This window comes from Ictidomys tridecemlineatus, chromosome 13, assembly GCF_052094955.1.
Source record: "Ictidomys tridecemlineatus isolate mIctTri1 chromosome 13, mIctTri1.hap1, whole genome shotgun sequence".
Taxonomy (NCBI): Eukaryota; Metazoa; Chordata; class Mammalia; order Rodentia; family Sciuridae; genus Ictidomys; species Ictidomys tridecemlineatus.
Genome location: NC_135489.1, coordinates 44,492,978 through 44,512,156, shown reverse-complemented (window position 1 = coordinate 44,512,156; position 19,179 = coordinate 44,492,978). Strand labels below are relative to the sequence as shown.

Sequence of the window (19,179 nt, the reverse complement as noted above, 5' to 3'; positions counted from 1 at the left end):
ACAACAGTCCTTTAAAGTAGTTGGATTACAATTTTTTATTATAGTTCTAAGAGTGTAAATGATGACACTAAGGCCCAGAGAAGCATGAAAATGTGCCTGATGACACAGTGTCACACAGCTGGAAAGACAAATAAGCTCTCTTAATTCTAAATGCTAGGTTCCCTGATAAAAGCAGCCCTTATGATTTCATATCTTTATTACTGAGTCCCAGTTCATATTAGATGAACTCAATAATAAAGTATTGGTTATGCTTTCCAGAACACACAGTTACAGAAATTCCTTTGTGATGAAACTCAATATTTACAATTAAAAACCATCTCGAAAAGCAAAATAAACCATTATGAAATAATCCATTTTGATAATCTCCCAAATGTGAGAAAATTACATTTGTAAAATCACATAAATGACATTTGGTTATAACTATTCTTACCAAATTATCATTTCATCTACAATCATCTAAAACTATTTTACTAATGATATTAATAGTAAATACTGGTCTTCTAAATTATAATTAATTTAAAGAACTCAAATTCTTTAGGATATAAAAACCTCAAAGTTAAGCCCCCAAATTAGGATCCTTTAATTTGAGATAAAAAATTATCAATACCATTAATATAAATTTTTCCTAGTTATTGTAATTTAACATGGCATCTTTTTCCACAACCACAGACAATATTCCATGCAAACCATAAAAGTACAGGTATATTTCCAATGGAAGCTGTCTAAATAATCTAATGGTCTTTGTACATTAGGCATATCGTGAATTGACTGTGCTGAATCTAAATCTAACACAGACTTCAAACACCCTGACAATCACCAAAGAAGATTTACTACACTGAGCTGTTTATAAGATGCTTTTGATGGTGACATATAGAGCAACATGTGTTGTGTAAATAACATCTATCCCTTTTTTAACAATATTTCCCTTTAGAACTAGTTAGAAAATATTTCTTACTCCCTGATGACCTACATTATATATTGTTTATTAGCATACTTCCAGCATTATTCCTGATATGTGACCTTGCTGAAAAACAAAGAAACATAAACTTAATGGCTAGTCTTTTCTCTTGTTAGCACAGTAAAACATACAATATGTCGAAAACTGTCTCCAAAAATGATGACTGATGAATATGTTGGCAGAATATACTAGGACCTTTTTTTTTTCTCTCCTGGACTAATAATAAAGAATAAAATCACTTGAAAAGCCAAAATAATAAAATACCAGCACTTACTACTATCTTCACACTGAAATGACACATTTAAAGATCTATGTATGTAAGTTTTCTTTTATCATCAGAAGAAAACGTTCTTGTCACTACTGATAATTCAAATTCTCATTCTCTTTACCCTTAAAAATGATATCTAAAATGCTATATATATTTTTTTCTACTAACAAGGTCATATTCTTATCTATGAGCTCCTAAATTTTCAGCTTGATAAGAATTTAATGTGATCAAAAGCAATGTACCAGGATTTTAAAGCACTGCAGCTTGAACTCTACCTCACCAGGCCTCTCATATTTCCAAAAACCAAAGCAATGACATGACAATCGGGATGTGTTAAGGAGTTTCTTTTTAAAGCCATGATGTAAAATTCATTTTCACCTTCAATTTAAAAAAAAAAAAAGATAATTCTAAATGACCTTTAAAACATCCCCATTATAATTATAGATTCTTAGCAAAATATTTGAGAGACCCCTGCACACCTGTATACCGCCTTCTAAGTAAAGAGACTGTAACCTCTGGACAGTGTCAGCCTCTGGACAGTGTCAGCTGTGGAGAGCTCCCTTAGAAGTAAATCCACCTCAGCTCTGTAGAGCTGAGATTATGAGGGGATTCGCTCTAATTCTAGGCCCAAATCTGCTTTTCCACTACTTTCAACCATTGGTCTTAACATGGGGCTGTGGCTATAAAGAGCTGTTGAATCCCTTGTCTAATAGGACCGTGACATTAACCCATTTTCAGGCTGAAAATAGGGGCACCGTGCATGCGATGCTTGGAACAACCTTCCATCCTGTCTACCTTCCTCCAGGTCCGTGTTTTAATAAATAGAACCACAAATGCAACCCCAAATCTAGGTGTGACCTGACCTCTGCAGAGTACAAGAGGACTGAGGACTCCCTTAGGACAATTACTCCCATTTATATAAAAGACAACAACAAAAAAAGTCAAGTGAGATCATTTCTTTTAAAAGCAGATAAAAGTAGAAACAGAACTTCCATTGTTTGGGCCCCAGATTGGCCTTCATCAAAGCTTAGGTTGTCAATTTACTTGAAATGCTAATTTAGTACAATTTTTAAAAGAGACTTTTTTTTCATTAGCCTTTTTAAATGTGCTACTTGGGAGTGGGATTGTCATTTCCTGATTGTTCTCTTTTGTTTTCTGATACTGATAGATGTAATTATCAAGGATACAACTTTTTCCCAGTACCTCATTATTTTTGATTGATTTTGAGAACAATTTAAATGTGCCTTTTTGACATTCTTGTTTTCAGTTATACTCTGGGTAAGGTACTCTGAGACTTTCAGAAAAGAGCATCTCATAAATTAAAAAAAAATGATTAAGGAATTTTAATAATATATAGTTTTTAAAAATTATTCTGATTAACCCTATCCTTCTCCATTTGATCTACATTCTATATGGAGTTCACATTTAATCTCACTGAATTTAATAATAATGATAATAATAATTTAAAATATGAATTTTAAAAAATTATACTTTGTCAGTGTAAATTGCTTTAATTTTTTTTAACTAACAAAGGTGTAAAAATATTCAGTGAGTCCATAGTAATCCTTAAAAACTGAAAAGACAACTAATTTCCATTATCACCATCAGAGGCAACTAAAGTTAATTTTTCTGAAAAGTGGTCATCAAAGGATCAGAAGCATCTTGCTTTTTCAGAAGGAAAAGCACCTCACACCTATTTGATGAGGGAAAGTTCTTTGTAGAGGAATGACAGAAATGATGATAAAATTAGAAATCCATCATTTCTCAATGCCAAAAAAATCCATAAAATCATTAATGGATGCTGCTGAAACTATTAGGTGAAAGGTTATTTGGAGGTACTCAAATTTCATCCCTTGATCACTGAAAAGAGAAAGATGTACCTTTACAGTTAATTTAGCAAGTGGCAATCACTCAGCGCAGAATATTTAGCTTTATATTACTAACAACGGAGCAATCTGACATCATATGCTTCTCGAGTCTTATCTAAAATGTGTACCTGAATTTAATCAAGCCCTTCAACCTAACAAACCAATATCCAGCAAACATATAAATAGAGAAACAAATATTACTATGAGAATAAAATAGAAATCCAGAAAATTCTTCAAGAGAACTGGTATGTTGTCTGCAAAAAGTCAGTGTCATGGAGGAAAAGTAGAGATGACTCTTAGATGAATGAAAAATAATAAACTTCTAAATGTCATGTGTGGGACCTGACTTGGATAGAGAACAGGTATCAAAAATTTTTGAGGCTTTTGGGGAAATTTAAATATCAAATGGTTATTGGGGGCTATTAAGGAATTACAGGCAACTTTCTCAGATGTGATAATCAGACTGTAGTTATGTGGATAAACTCCTTTTTGTTGGGAGATGCATGCTGAGTATGTAGGGGTAAAATGGCATTATGTCTGTGATTTACTTTCAAAAGATCCAGAATAAATAAATAAGTAATATATGAAATACATATGACATACACACATCATACATGGAGAAAGCAAATATGGCTGCATGTTAACAATTATTTAATCTAGGTATATGTGTGAACATTTTCATACTAAAAAGTGAGTAAATGAAAATGGTAACTTATAGTATATAGTTTTTTTTATGCTAAACCCAATCTCATTAACCCCACCTATACTATTCATTTTATATCCCCCCAAATAATTTGTGCTTAGTTGTTAGAAGTAGCCTTAAAAAGATTTTAAAACTTTTTGTGTAGTCTCTTTTTTTAAAACATAAATCTAGTATGTAAATTTTAAGAGGTCAGGAACATAGCTCACAGTCATTTCTACAATAAAGTACAATAACTTTTCATAATTGTATCATACTTTACAGTCTATAAGAACTCCTATTCACAAAACTCTCTTGCAACAAGGCTGTAAGAATAGATAAAGGAAGAATTATTATCCACATTGACAGATTAAGTGACTTGTCAAAGTCATACTGGTTGTGAACACCACAACCAAGGCCAGGATTCCTCTTTGGCCTCCCTCCCACTGGATTTTAACACAGTTTATACTCTGCTCATTTGCAGGTAAATTTACAATTGCATTTTGGAAGCATTTTAAAAGGAGACTTTCTTTAGAATTATGATCTTTGATAACGCCCGAGACAGTGGGGAAATAGCTTAGGATGGTGAAGGCACTGTTTCTGGTTACCTGGGCTTTAGGCTCCCATTCCCAGTTGCTTGACTGAGATCCACAGGATAGATCTGGCTCCCCAGAGTACCTTGGTCTATTTTCCTTTTTGCTTTTAAGGTTCTGTAGTTTTATTGCAATATTTTTAACTTTGTATACTTATTTGTCCTGCTCAGTACTAAAAGAACAATTCCAATCTGAGGTCCCATGTCTGTATTTAAACTCCCAAATTTTCAGCAATCAAATTATTCAGTTATTAAGTCTCTCTCACAAACTCTCCATTCATGTCTACCAGAACTCCCATTAGACAGACTGGAGCCTTCCCATCCATCCTCCCTGGATCTGAACTGCTCTCTTACAATATTGGAGTTGCTTGTTTCTCTGTGTTCTAATAGAGGTGAACTCTGCCCTCTGACAAATCATTGGTTCTCTCTGTACTGCTGTCCAGTCTAGTTTGTTTAATCTAGTAATGCTTTTATTTCAAAGACTGTTTTTCATTCATAACATTTCTAATTTTAAACACTTGTCCCCCACCCCTGCTTGGATTTGCTTCAAAATTATCACTCTTAGTAGAAATCACTCTTGAATTATCTTTCTAAGTGTCTAAGCATTCTCTGTCAGATCTTTCCTTTTGTGTGTGTGGGCTTTGCTAGAATTAGGTTCATTCACATATTTTGGAGTCTTGGTTTGAAGCCCATTTGTAGTGAAAGCTTTTCTTCTCTGTGCTCATTCCTCCCTTTCCAGTAGTTTTGCCTGCTTCTATGAGGCCATCCCAGGCTGCTGGACCAGAGCCTCTCAGAGGGGCATTTCCTGTGCACCTGCTGAGCTGCAAGGATACAAGAGACACTGCACATTTAATCACAGGCACAGCATGTAGCTAATTCAGTTTTAAGTCACAAAACTGTGACTCTGTTCCTATTCTTTTAACCCTCCAGCTAAAAACCCTAGTCTCAAGTAATGGTCAACAACAGAATTTTTTTTTTCCCCCTCAGTCTCTTGTCATAAGCAAGGAAGGGCCTCCAGGCCCTGCTTTATTTTTATTGTATTTATTTGTGGTGTGTGGGATGGAACTCAAAACCTCAAACATGCTAAGCCAGCATTCTACCACTGATATATACCCCCTGCCACCCAGGCCCTGGTCTAAATAGTGAATTTGGCTTTGTCTCATTGGGATGAAACACTAATTACCACTTTCTGTTGATAACAGCCTTGATAACCAGTTGAATTTTTATTTGTTTAAGTATCTCAAAGATGAAGAACTGTTTGGAGTTTGACTAAGTCCACTTGGTTTTCTACTTTGTTATTTTATCTGTCATTGCTGTATGTTTGGAACATCAAAGCATAATGTTACAAAGCCATTTTCCCAGAACGTGCCACCCTCTCAGTCACCAATCCCAAACTTGGGCAGTATCTATCAAGGTAAGTCTGGTCTCAAACCCCATCAGAACCCTGAAATTAAGATGTTTTAAAATGATGCTATAAAATATTTATTCCAACTCTATCCAGCAGGCTTAGTAGAGAAGAAACTTTAGAATTTTCTTTCTGCAATTAGTTGCTATTTAGTGGCTTCATCATTTAGTTGTGTGAAAAGTCATTTAATGACTCTGAGTACTAGTTTCCTTCCATGTAAATTAAAAATAATAAAACTTACATCTCAGAGTTATGTGAGAAGCAAGTAAGAATTATATAAAAGTGCTTAGTACTGTGCCTACTATGTAGCATGCTGGTATTAAAGAGTAACTACCTTTATTACTCTTTACTTGACAGGTTATTATGGCAGTGAAATGAAATATGATAAGAACTGTCTGGCACAATAAAGATGCTTGTCAAAGGTTAGTTCTCACCCTTTGGTGTGGACCATAGAATCATATTAAAATTTCTTTCAACTAGAATCCACTGATTTATATTTTATGTCAATTAACAAGAGTTAAATAAATATTTATTTTAAAAGCCTTAAAAAGTAGTAGCATAAAGAATATCATAATTTGGTGACAGGGTGGGGGGATGGAAAGAAAGAGGAGGAGGAAACAGTGTATAAAGGTTCAAACTAGGTAGAGGGGGAAAAATCTGTTTTCAAGGTTTATAGGAACATATATTACCATTCCAAGAATGAATATATTAATTACAAATGAAATATGTTTAGCATCAGTAGTACTTTTACTTGGTGGTATTTTTTTTTTTTTGGCAAGGAAATGGATACTATATATGAATGGAAGTAATTATCCAGCAGCTTTTCACAAATACTCAATAATTTAGGCATTTTACTAATAGCCTAGTCATTTTCCAAATGATTTTATATTAGTATGAAAATAAGTCACTGAACAGAGAGAAAAAAATGAAATGAAAGCTACTAATAATGAAAAGCCTGACCAAATGATACACTAAAAAATGAAAGCATCAATGTTCTATTGTGTAGTCTAGAGGTAGTTAAAAGAAGGACACCATTGTCTTACAGATGTGGCTAAGGTCCCGAAATAAACAGTACATAGCACTCTGCACAATGCCTTGCTCATGGTAAGATCTCAATAATCAAGAAGAATATGATACACCTGGTGAAGAGAAGACAGCTAAAACATGACAGAGAGCCACACATTAATATGGTCTAAGAGAATCAGGCAAAGATCCCTGGGAGTTAATCTAAAATCCAAAATGGGAATGATTTTCTTGAGCTTAAGTCTGTTACAAAGTGCCTACAACATGCCAGACAAGTTGCTCACAGTCTGGTGAGGCATTTGGTGGAATGAAACAAGATTAAAGAAGAGTGCTTTGGGCTGAGTAGATAGGAGAAAAAGAAGGACAAAATTTAACTAGTTAAAAATGGACCTTGAAAAAGATATTTGTTCTAAAAGATGAGTTGTAATTTTTAAATGGTACTAAGGAAGAAAAGAATATTTATTTAAGCATATTTATTGCTACAAATAAAATCTAAAATCCACAAAGATATAAATTTAAGTTATGACTCATTTTGAAATTAAGGAGTAAAAACGAACTTTTAAAAAAATCTTTTCTTGGTTTCTCTTCAAATAGTAGATAAAATAGTATTAAAATATTTTGTTTCCAAAGGTTTCATCAATAGTCAAAAACCAGAAAATAATGGAGACTTCAGGAAAATCTGACAAGTATTCTTTAAAAAACAAAACTTAGAGTAACAGATGACGTCATTTCCATATATTACACCAAACAAATCTCATTTATTACCTTGAAAACCATAATGAATCATTTTAAAATATAAAATCAATAAAAAATAATAAAACAATCATCACAGGTTCAAAATTGTCTCCTAACAAATTTGCTTCAAAATTTATCTATGTACTTGAACTTGATGTTTCACATTAAAAACTGATTTTGAGCCTAAGCTTTCCATGGAGAGAGATGCCTTATTAGGCTGACTTCTTCATCTCCACTCTATTGTTTCCCCTAATTCACATTTTGGAGTTTTTCCCAAGGGAGCCAGTTTGTGTCCCTTATTTTTCAGGTCACTAAGACCCTCCAGGTGGGATCCCTTCTTCTAAATGATCTCATTTAATGTTAGGGGTTCAGGTGCTGTTCATCTCTGCCATGGCAAATCCACCTGAATCAAATCTCTTATAGTGTTGTCCAGAAAGTAGGAAGTCAGTATATCTCACTTACTGCCTAACCCATGGACAGTCTGATGAGCCATCTTACCCCCATCACCTCCATTCACAAGGTGCTACCTACAGCTGCCTGTGTCTGCCAGCAATGCTCCCTACCACCATGCCTGGCCCTAGGAATTAGTGAATTGAAAGAGACTGAATAACAGACTAAATGAATTATATAATAAATTCAAGAAAAAAAAAATCACCAAGCACTTAAGTTTGTGTGTGTGTGTGTGTGTGTGTGTGTGTGTGTGTGGAATTTGCCTCTAATTACACATGGCTATACTATTTCATTAGGTCCTAGTTTTAAAAAGAAATTTATGATTCATAGTAAATTCTAATTAGCTTTTTACATCAACTGTTTTGTAAACATTCCTATGATTTAAGAAAGATAAAACTTGGGGGTAGGTTTGTATTCATAATAGCTGCCATTCTGACTGGAGTGAGATGAAATTTTAGAGTAGTTTTGATTTGTATTTCTCTGATTGCTAGCGATGATGAACATTTTTTCATATATTTGTTGATTGATTGTGTATTATCTTCTGAGAAGTGTCTGATCATGTCTTGGCCCATATATTGATTGGGTTATTGAGGATGTGGGGGGAAAAGGTACACTCATACACTGCTGGTAAGACTGCAAATTGGTGCAGCCAATATGGAAAGCAGTATGGAGATTTCTTGGAAAATTGGGAATGGAACCACCATTTGACCAAGCTATCCTTTTCTCCAATCTATACCCAAAGGACTTAAAAACAGCATACTACAGAGGCACAGCCATATCATTGTTTATAGCAGCTCAATTCACAATAGCTAAATGGTGGAACCAACCTACATGCCCTACAATAGATGAATGGATTAAAAAAAAATGTGGCATATATACACAATGGAATATTACTCAGCAACAAAAGAGAATAAAATCATGGCATGATTTTATGGATGAGTTAGAGAAGATAATGCTAAGTGAAGTTAGCCAATCTCAAACAACCAAATGCCAAATGTTTTCTCTGATATAAGGAAGCTGATTCATAGAGGGGTAGGGAGGGGGAGCATGGGAAGAATAGACAAACTTTAGGTAGGGCAGAGGGGTTGGAGGGGAAGGGAGGAAGTATGGGGTTAGAAATGATGGTGGAATGTTATGGACATTATTATCCAAAGTACATGTATAAAGACAAGAACTGGTGTGAATATACTTTGTATACAACCAGAGATATAAAAAATTGTGCTCTGTGTGTGTAATAAGAATTGTAATGCATTCTGCTATCATATATACGTAAAATAATTAATTAAAAAAAGACTTGGGGGTAGATTTCTATAATGACTCTTACTAACAAATCCAAGGAGGAAAGGAAGAAGTCAAATTTTTTGTCTTACAACAAAATAGGGGCTAATTCCCATATCAATTGTTTCAATCATATACTGATTATTTTCATCTTAAAAGTCATTGAGATTTCCCTTCTGTCTTGCAGATGGCAAGATCGGGAGCTGTGGCTGGTACCTTTGGGGAAGGCATACTTGGAAAGGAGAAATAGCAAGCCCAGGTGTAATATGTTGTCTCACTTAGAGATCTCATCCTAAAGATTGATAGCAGTACTATTTACAATCTTACTATAAACCAGAAGAAATTTTTGTGAGGCAGAAAAAAAATATTCCATTAAGAAATATTTTCTTTACTTTTCTTTCCTTCCTTCCTTCCTTTCTTTTCTCCTCGTTCTCCTTCTCCTTCTTCTTTTTTTTTTGGGGGGGGGGTGGGAGAACCAAGGATTGAACCCAGGGCCACTTAACCACTGAGCCACATCCCAAGACCTTGTGTCTTAATTTTTCTTTTGTTTAGAGACAAGGTCTTGCTAAGTGGCTCAGAGCTTTACCAAGTTGCTGAGGCTGGCTTTGAACTTGTGATCCTCCTGCCTTAGCCTCCCAAACTGCTGGGACTACTAGCATGTGCCACCTCACCCAGGAAGAAATATTTTCTTAAGTATATAAGTCCTGCCCTAAAATAAAATTGAGAAGTTAAATAGTTTTTATTAACCCTTCATAGAACAGTTTTTTATCATATATTAGATCATAAAGGTTTTATTTTGATTCTCTTATAAGTCATTACATGTTTCATCCTTTCAACAAGATGAATCTATCTCCAAAAGGCTGGAAATTCTTTAAGGATAGGTGCAGGGCTTGGCCTTATCCGTTCTGCAATGCAAATCATCATTCTTTACACCTGATAGGTTAAATGCGTCTGGTTCATACCTGTCTGTTGTAAAATAAAAACCTCTACTTCCTCCTAATTCTCTTGAGATGGAGTTTCCTGTGGACTCCTGGTTATTCTCCTTTGTTTATATTCCTAATCTATCCTTCCAATTTTTCTTCTATCAGAGGAATAGTTCATGTTCTGGAAGTTTTGTGTCTTATCTACAATATATAATCCTTCTTATTTTGGTCCTTTCAGTTAACCCACGTAAGTGTCCAAATTACCCTTGTCTTTGTCACTTTTATCTCTAGTGAGATAGCCTACTGCATGTCCTCCCACTCTTCACAGTCCTTATTTTGCTTCCTTCTCCCGACTTTATCCTGGGTTCTGCCTTCTCTCCTCCATCCCTTCCACTTGAATAGCCTTTCTACTGAGGCGTGTCAGACCACTCTTAACTTTTCCTTCAAATTGCTTCTAAAACCCACCTGCTTCAACAAGCTGATTAGCAATTACACCCACACAGTGCTGTGGGGGTTGACTTAAGTATTCCTCTTGTTTGTACTCTTAGTGTAACTTTTTGGGATAGAGGTGTGCTTCCTTCAGTCTACCTACTTTAAAGCATTCTGTACAGTTACAATGCATATATGGGTTGTACAATGGGAGGGTCCTTTTAACCTCTTGAGTTAACAGAAATTATCTGGATCTTTCAAAATTCTTCATTCATCATTCCAAAAATATATTTTCATACAACAAAGAAAAAAAATCCCACAATGTACTTGTATTTACAAAGGTAATAGTACAAGTATATATATAGCAGCAGAGTATTAGAATAGCAACACCCCTCCCAGCACTGAGCTAGGAACCATCTCTATAGCCCAGCACTGGGCTAGGAACCATCTCTACAGCGCCTGATACGGTTTAGATGTGAGGTGCCCCCCAAAATCTCATGTGAATGACAAGTCAACTAAAGTTCAGAGAAGAAATGATTGAGCTGTCAAAGTCTTAACCCAACCAGTGAATACTCTCCTGATAGGGATTAACTGAGTGTTAACTGGAGCGGTGGGGTGTGGCTCCAAGAGCAGGGCGTTGGGGGCGTGGCTTTGGGATATATTTTTGTATCTGGCAAGTGGACTCTCTGTCTGCTTTCTGGTCATCACGTGAGCCGCTTCCGTCTGGCACCCTCTTCCACCATGTTGTTCTGCCTCTCCTCTAGCTCCAACGAATGGAATCTGCTGTCCAGGACTGAGACCTCTGAAACTGTGAGCCCCCAAATAAACTTTTCTTTCCCTAAAAATTTTCTGGTCAGATCTTTTAGTTACAGCAGCGGAAAAGCTGACTAAAACAGCACCACCTCTCCACTGCCACTTCCTGCTCCTAATGGCTCCCTTTTTTGAGGGTTCTTAGTTCTCAGGGTTCACTTGTAGCATAAAATTCACTACACAGGTTAAGCATCCCTTACCCAAAATGCCTCAGACCAGAAGTACTTCCCATTTTACATTATTTCAGATTTTGGAATATCTGTATATTAATGAAAAATTTGGGAGATGGGACCCAAGTCAAAATACAAAATTGATTTATGTTTCATATATATATATATCCCATACACAGGTCCTGAAAGTAATTTTATAACATATTTTTGTGCGTGTGTTTTCACTGCAACCCACCATCACTGAGCCACATCTCCAGACCTTGTGTTTTAGTTTTTCTTTTGTTTAGAGACAAGGTCTTGCTGAGTACTTCCCATTTTATATCATTTTATATATTTTGGAGCATTTCAGATTTCAGAATTTTGGATTAGAGAAGCTGAAACTGCAATATATTCAAAGTATCTATTCTTATTGCGGTCTGAGGTTTCCTTTCACCTAGTGAGCAACAGCTGTTTTTCTCCTGAACTCCTAAACCCAGCACACTGCCTGACAGAAGCCTTGTAGAGACTTGCGTGGACCATACAGAGGTGAACTGATGGGGTCTTTAAAAAAAAAAAAAAAATAACTACACTTAAGAGTATCAGAAATTCATACCGGGGGGGAACTGGACTTGCTGCCACCCAGCACACCCAAACTCTGCATCAGATACCAGAAGGTCCTTGTGGTCCCCCTGCAGGTTATACCAGAAGGATTAACTTTAGTCCTGAAAATTTTTGTGCATAATCGTTATTGATAATGTATCTTATAAAGCCAGAAATTTTCTATATATAAAAAAATGCCCAATAATATAATCTGGGAAAATATGGAGCTGTTTCTGAACTGGGCTTCTAGTACTCCAAAGCATAGAACATGAGTGGGAGTAAGTGCAAGAAAAGGGAGATAAGTCAGGCTTGGGGATTCACACCTTTAATCTCAAGGGCTGAGTAGACTGAGGCAGGAGAACTGTGAGTTCAAAGCCAGCTTCAGCAAAAGTGAGGCACAAAGCAACTCAGTGAGACCCTGTCTCTAAATAAAATACAAAATAGGGCTGGGGATGTGGCTTAGTGATCAAGTGTCCCTGGGTTCAATCCCCAGTACCCACCCCCCAAAAGGTGGGGATATCAAATCTGCCATCTTGCAAAGCAAGCACTAATTTGTTTTTTCCTAAGATTTTCTTTGGAAGTCCATGTGACAACTCAGTCATTCTTTCAAAAGACATTTTGGAATACCATTGTTTAATATCTTAGTACACATTTAAGACTATTTCTATTTCTAATCCAGCCAACTCTTCACTGTCTTAACAGACATCCAATTCGCTATTTGAGGATACATTTGTTTTCTGTAGGCTTAATTCTTTATCAAGAGAAACATGAAACAATGTCTGTGTTTGCCTTTGTGTGTACAGTGGCTGTCACAAATTTGAAATTTAATAATCATTGAATAAATGAATCAACTAGATTCAAATTAATGTATCATGCCTATTTTGAAATGTTGGTTTATGGAATGATATGAATTTGTTATAAAGAAATGATAGTGATCAAGACCCAATTATGGGGCTAAAAAAATATCTGTCCTCTACCAAATCTATTTCAACATTCCAGTGCTAACAGGTTTAGATATTAAACCTAGAGGTTTCCTGCCAGGTGTTTTGGCTGTCCTATTTGGACATTTAGTCCTTCCCCCCTACCCTGCACCTACTCTCCTTTCCTTTTCTCTTACTCTTTTTTTTTGGAAGAATGATCTTTATTAAACACCCAACCACTATTCATAATTAAATTCTCTACTTCTGGACATTTTAAAAGTTTAAATTACAGGGGTTTTTTTTTTCTTATTTTTTTTGTTTGTTTCCTTGCTGTCTAAAACTAAACTTTAAAATGTAAAAAAATTTAAAGAGCTATTTTTTTCCCTAAAATCTACTGGCAGTATTCTCTGTGGATCAACTATAGAGTACTTACATTCTTGGGAAAAAAGGTGGTTTTATTTATTTATTTTTTGACAGGATTTATAATTTGATGCATAACCTCTTGATTTATTTTTAGAAATTTATATTTTAAAAGTACTAATAAGTTAGTGAGAGAGATTTCAAAGTAAAGACATGCCATGATTTTGAAATCAAAAGTGGCACTGATAAACTTTGACAAAATCTGATGTTAACACACTCATCTTAAGAGAGATCTCAGGATTATTATATTTTTTTGAACAAAATACCTTTATTTAGTTAGTTAGTTAGTTTTATGTAGTGCTGAGGATCAAACCCAGTGCCTTACACATGCTAGGCAAGTGCTGTACCAATGAACTATAATCTCAGCCCCATAGGATTATTTTGTGAATTTTACATTTAGAAGTTTTTTATTGCTCTGTTCTCCATGATATGTTTCAATCCAGTATATACAACTGAGTGCTTTTCCTTTCATTGCATTTTTCCATCTATATATGTTTTTCTACCTTTTATATTTATTGTTGCCTGACACTACCTCTGACCTCAAAGCACATAATAAGACTTTTTCTTTGTGGTCTTTATACTCTCTTTGCTTGTTAGTTTTCAATGCTTCTAGGTTTGATGTTTATATTCAGTTGTTTTTCTATTTCATTGATTTTATGGAAGAATGATGACTTGTTTAGATGCCTTTTGACTAAATAAGTCATTATCTTAGCATGAGATGAAATTATTACCAGTTATCAGAAATTAATTTAACCTTATATATAGATATTACATAAATTACTTACCATACACATTTTTAGGGTGCTTCATGTGCACCAAGGACTTTTTTTTCAATATTTTTTATTGGTGCATTGTAATTATACACTCACTAAGGACTTTCATCTATACATACAGAATCTGCTCTTCACAATAACCTTATAAAGTGGGCAAAGTATATATTATGCCTATGTTAGCAATGAAGAAACTAAAGCTTAGGAAGGACTAGCTAAGATCACACAGACAGTTCTGTCAACTGTTATTTGAATTCATATTTTTTTGTCCTTAGTACAATCTTTTCTTCTACCATATTATGCTGCATATCCTTAAATTCCCCTTAGCGGCATTCTCTCTTTAACAAAAAATGGACAGACTCAGTTAAAGGCTTGCTTATGCAAGACAATGTTTAATTCAATAAAATAAATTATTTGCTGTGATATGGGGAGTTTTACAGAATTTTACCTGCCACTCAATCTCTCTATGATGTGAATTGCATAGGACATTACATACTTATGAGGTATCTTATGTTCTATTTATATGTGGTTCTAAAAAACTATCAATATTTATTTCTTAGAGAAATGCTTCCATCTTTGTTTCATTTTCCATATGTTTTAATCACCAGGTTTCAATTATTTACAAGCATTTATTAAGAACCTACAGACATGCAAGTAACTCTTCAGAGAACCATGGAAGATACCAAGCCAGAGCCCTGCCTTCACCCCTTTCCAGCCCTCTGACCTCTTCTGCTAGTCTCTTTCCTGCTCATGCTCCTCCACCTTATTGGTCCCCTGCAATTTCTTAAGCATGCTAGCTATGCTCTTCTGGTCTCAATACTTGGGATTTGACAGTTCTCTCCAGTCAGTTTGCTCTTCATATAGATATGTGCAAAGCTAATTCCTACCTGGTTGTTTGCTCTTTAACCCTCAAATGTCTTAGCAATTAATACTTCTATGATGGCCCATATTCCTCTCTATATATTTTTTTAAATTTTATTTTTAGTTGTAGATGGACATAATGCCTTTATTTATTTTTTTTCATGTGGTGCCAAGTATCCAACCCAGTGCCTCACACATACTAAGAAGCACTCTACCATTGAGCCACAACCCCGGCCCCCAACATTATATTTTTTTAAAATATTTTTTGAGTTGTTGATGGACACACACCTTTATTTTACTTTTTTATGTGGTGCTGAGAATCAAACCCAGTGCCTTCTACATGCAAGGCAGCAAGCACTCTATCACTGAGTTACAACCCCGGCTTCTATTACACACACACACACACACACACACACACACACACACACACAAATATTTTTTAGTTGTAGATGGACATAATATCTTTATTTATTTTCATTTGGTGCTGAGCCTCAAACCCAGTGCCTCACACTCTAGGCAAGCACTCTACCACCAAGCCACAAACCCAGCCCCCATTATATCTTATGTTTACTATTATGTATTAATTTTCTCTAACAAATTACAAGTCTTCAAGGGGCTATATTTGTATAAGTAACTATAACATACAGTTATAGGTACATATTTGTCAAATAACTATATTTATATAAAGCCCTTGCCTTTACAAATCTGGTATCTTAATGACTTTATATAGCAGGAATTAATAAGTCTGTTATCTTAAATTGAAGAACCAGAAAAGGAATAAAACAGTTAACACCACAGAATATTATTCCCTAAAGTCTGAGATATGCCCCACCTTAAGTAGGGAGTGTGGATACTGCTTTTTCTAATTACACAAAAGAAAAAAGTCTTACTGGGATGTTAATATGTCTTTAATGCATCTACAACACTTGATAAACTTGTTGCAACAATGAAAGAACAGGTTTCAGGCACACAGTCTTTGAAGGTATGAGTCTAACATCTAGAAATTTGAAAACAGTATTTTGTATTTATTGTTTTAGTTTTATATAAATCTTCTCTATATGATGAGTAGTGTTGATTGTGCACTTATAGTTCTATTTTTGTTAAATATAAAGGCTTATAAATATGATTTATAACAAAAGGTAATATATAAAGAGCAACTATTAAACAACCACCTATATGCCTGGCCCCCTGCCTACCTTCCTAGGGACCTTCTCAGACAATCCACTACTGTCTCAATTGGCATTTCCTATATTACTAATGAGGAAACCTACTATCTCATGTTTATATAGCATTAATACTTTCTGTATATGAAATGCCTGTTCGTGTTAGTTTCTTATTTTCTTATTTGGTCATTTGTGCTCTCCTATTGATTTCTGGCTGTTTCTTACATATTTTTGAAATAATTTCTTCCAGTTATACACATTAATGTTATCTTGTAGATTTAATTTTAACTTGCTCATGGTAACTTTAATTAAAAATAGTCCTTAAAAATTTTTTAAGTAGTGACTTTCATTTACCAAAACAGAAATTTTGTTAAATTTTATTTAAAAATTTAAAATGGATCTTAAATGGATCTCCCGAAATTAAACCCACGTCTTATGTTAAAACCCATTTTAATTGTAAAATAGGATCTTATTTGTATACATGGTGATTTAATTTATTATTATTTTTGAAATTTCAATGTTATAAGTAAAATTGGTACAGATTTTTCCTTTTTTTACTCTCTTTGGTTTTGATATCAACATTACATGAATCATTTTATTTGTGATTTATACTGTGTGGCCTTGTTTAAGAAATCATTACCTCAGTTAAAGTCATATAAATATTTTCCATACTTTTTCTATGAAGTTTATAGTTTTGTCTTTCAAGTATTTATACACATGAATAGAAAAATTTTATATGTGTGTGTAGGAATTCAATTTTTCCCCATATACATAATAAATTCAATACTCCATCCACTCCCCATAAAGACTATTCTATACTGAAGTTATTTATGTGTGATATCTCTTTGCTGAAATCTCTATTTGGTTCTACAGACTAATCATGCCATCTTAATTACTGCAGATTGATTATAAATTGACTAGATAGTAGGACAAATCCTTCCCTGCCTAGTCTTTTCTTTAAGATGTATCTTTGCTATTCTTGACATTTCATTCTTCCATACACATTTTGGAATCTTCTTGTCAAGTTCCAAAAATACACACACACACACACACACACACACACACGTATTTAAAAACCAATGAAATTTTTCTAGCATTGAACCTTTATGAGGATAACTGATAACTTTACAATAATGAATTTTTCTATCCATGAACAAGTTATAGCAGATCATTTGATTTAGTTTTTAAAAAAATATTTTTCAATAATGTTTTGTTATTTTTATCCAGAAATGTTTTACACATTCTATAAGATTTCTTTCTCCTATACTTAAATTTTTCTGCCTATTACAAATAAGATTATTTTAAAACTTGTATTTTCTAGGGTTTTTGCTTGTTTGAGGGTTTTCCAGCATGAATAACTGATTAACTTAAATGAGTTGATGTCTAGCAACTTTGTTAAAGTTTTATTATAATTATCTTTAGAATCTTTGAATATTGTTTTATACACAAATGTATGCTCCACATTAGTTTAATTTCTTTTCAATTTTTATGTTTCATTTTAATACTTAAATTTATTTTCATTTTACCTTTGTTAATAATATTCTCCCACAAGTGTGAAAATATTCATTGCATTAAAATTTCTCCACTAATTATAATGTTTACCCAACAATATTTTTCTTAGGTTAAGGAAACTGCTGCTTATTCTTATTTTAGAGTTTTTATATGATGAAAGATGTTGAATTTATTTTCCTTCTTTAATTTGTTTATGTGGTAAATTAAATAAATAGATATTCTGAGATGGAACACACCTTATATTCTTGTGATAAGTACATTTTAATCATAAAATATAATCTTATTTCTTATACATAGGGCATTTAATTTATATGTTTCTTCAATTTTTTTACATGTAAATTTGCTCTAGAATTTTTTTTTACCATCTTTGGTTTTTATACCAACATTAGACCATATTCATTAAACAAGTTGAAGTGTTCTCTCTTTTTGTATTTTCTGGCACAGCTTTAGAATTATGTGTATGCTTAAGGAAAACTCTCTTTGAAAGCCAGCTGGGTCTGGTGTTTTCTTTGTGGGAAGATTTTCAAGAGTTTATTAAGCTCTTTAATGTGCATGATATCACTGTACTCCCCGACCCATTTTGAGCCTGTTTTGATAACATATTATCCTAAGAGTGTTTCCAGATAGTTGAAACCTTCTAGCTAGTAGCATAAAGTTATGTATAGTATTCTCTTATTCTTGTGCAATTTTTAGTATTCTTTGTAAAATTTTAATAGAAAAATAACGATTGTATACTAAACTGAAGTGTTCTTCAGGGCATTGCTTGGTGAGATCTTACATGTGTACACAACAGTTTAACAACCTCATGGAGCAAAGGTGGAATACTTCCAATTCCCGGAAGACTCTCCTACCTCTTTCCAATTGGTTCCATCCCAGAGGTAACTACTCTAGCTTCAATCATCACAGGTTAGTTTTGCCCATTCTTAAATGTCATCATCTGTATATGTGTAGGTGCCTTCTTTTAAACATTTTGTATGTGCATCATCCAGGTTGATGTAGAGCAGGAGTTCATTCTTTACTTCTGTGTAGTATTCTATTTTGAATAGGATGAATCTGTACCATTATACAAATGCACATATTCATTCTATTTTGATGGACATTTCGGTTGATTCCAATTGGAACCTTACATTCATAAAACTACTAGACAGTTCTTATTCATAACTTGTGGTAAATATATGCCCCAATTTCTCTTTAATATGAACCTAGAAATAAAATTGATGGGCTTAAAATGGACTGGTATTTACCATCAGTATATTCTGACCAAGGTTCAAAAATAGTTGTATGAAATTAAACTCCCAGGGAATTCTAGTTATTCTTCATTCTCTCAAAGAAACAACTCTTGAACTCTTTTTTTTAGTAGCGTCAT

At 34.1% G+C, this 19,179-nt stretch overlaps 1 protein-coding gene across 6 annotated transcripts in view; it reads right to left on the bottom strand.

Annotated features, from left to right (window-relative positions):
- The window catches only part of Znf521 (zinc finger protein 521), a 270,157-nt gene that overhangs the window by 123,749 nt on the left and 127,229 nt on the right, over positions 1-19,179 (bottom strand). The window lies entirely within an intron of this gene.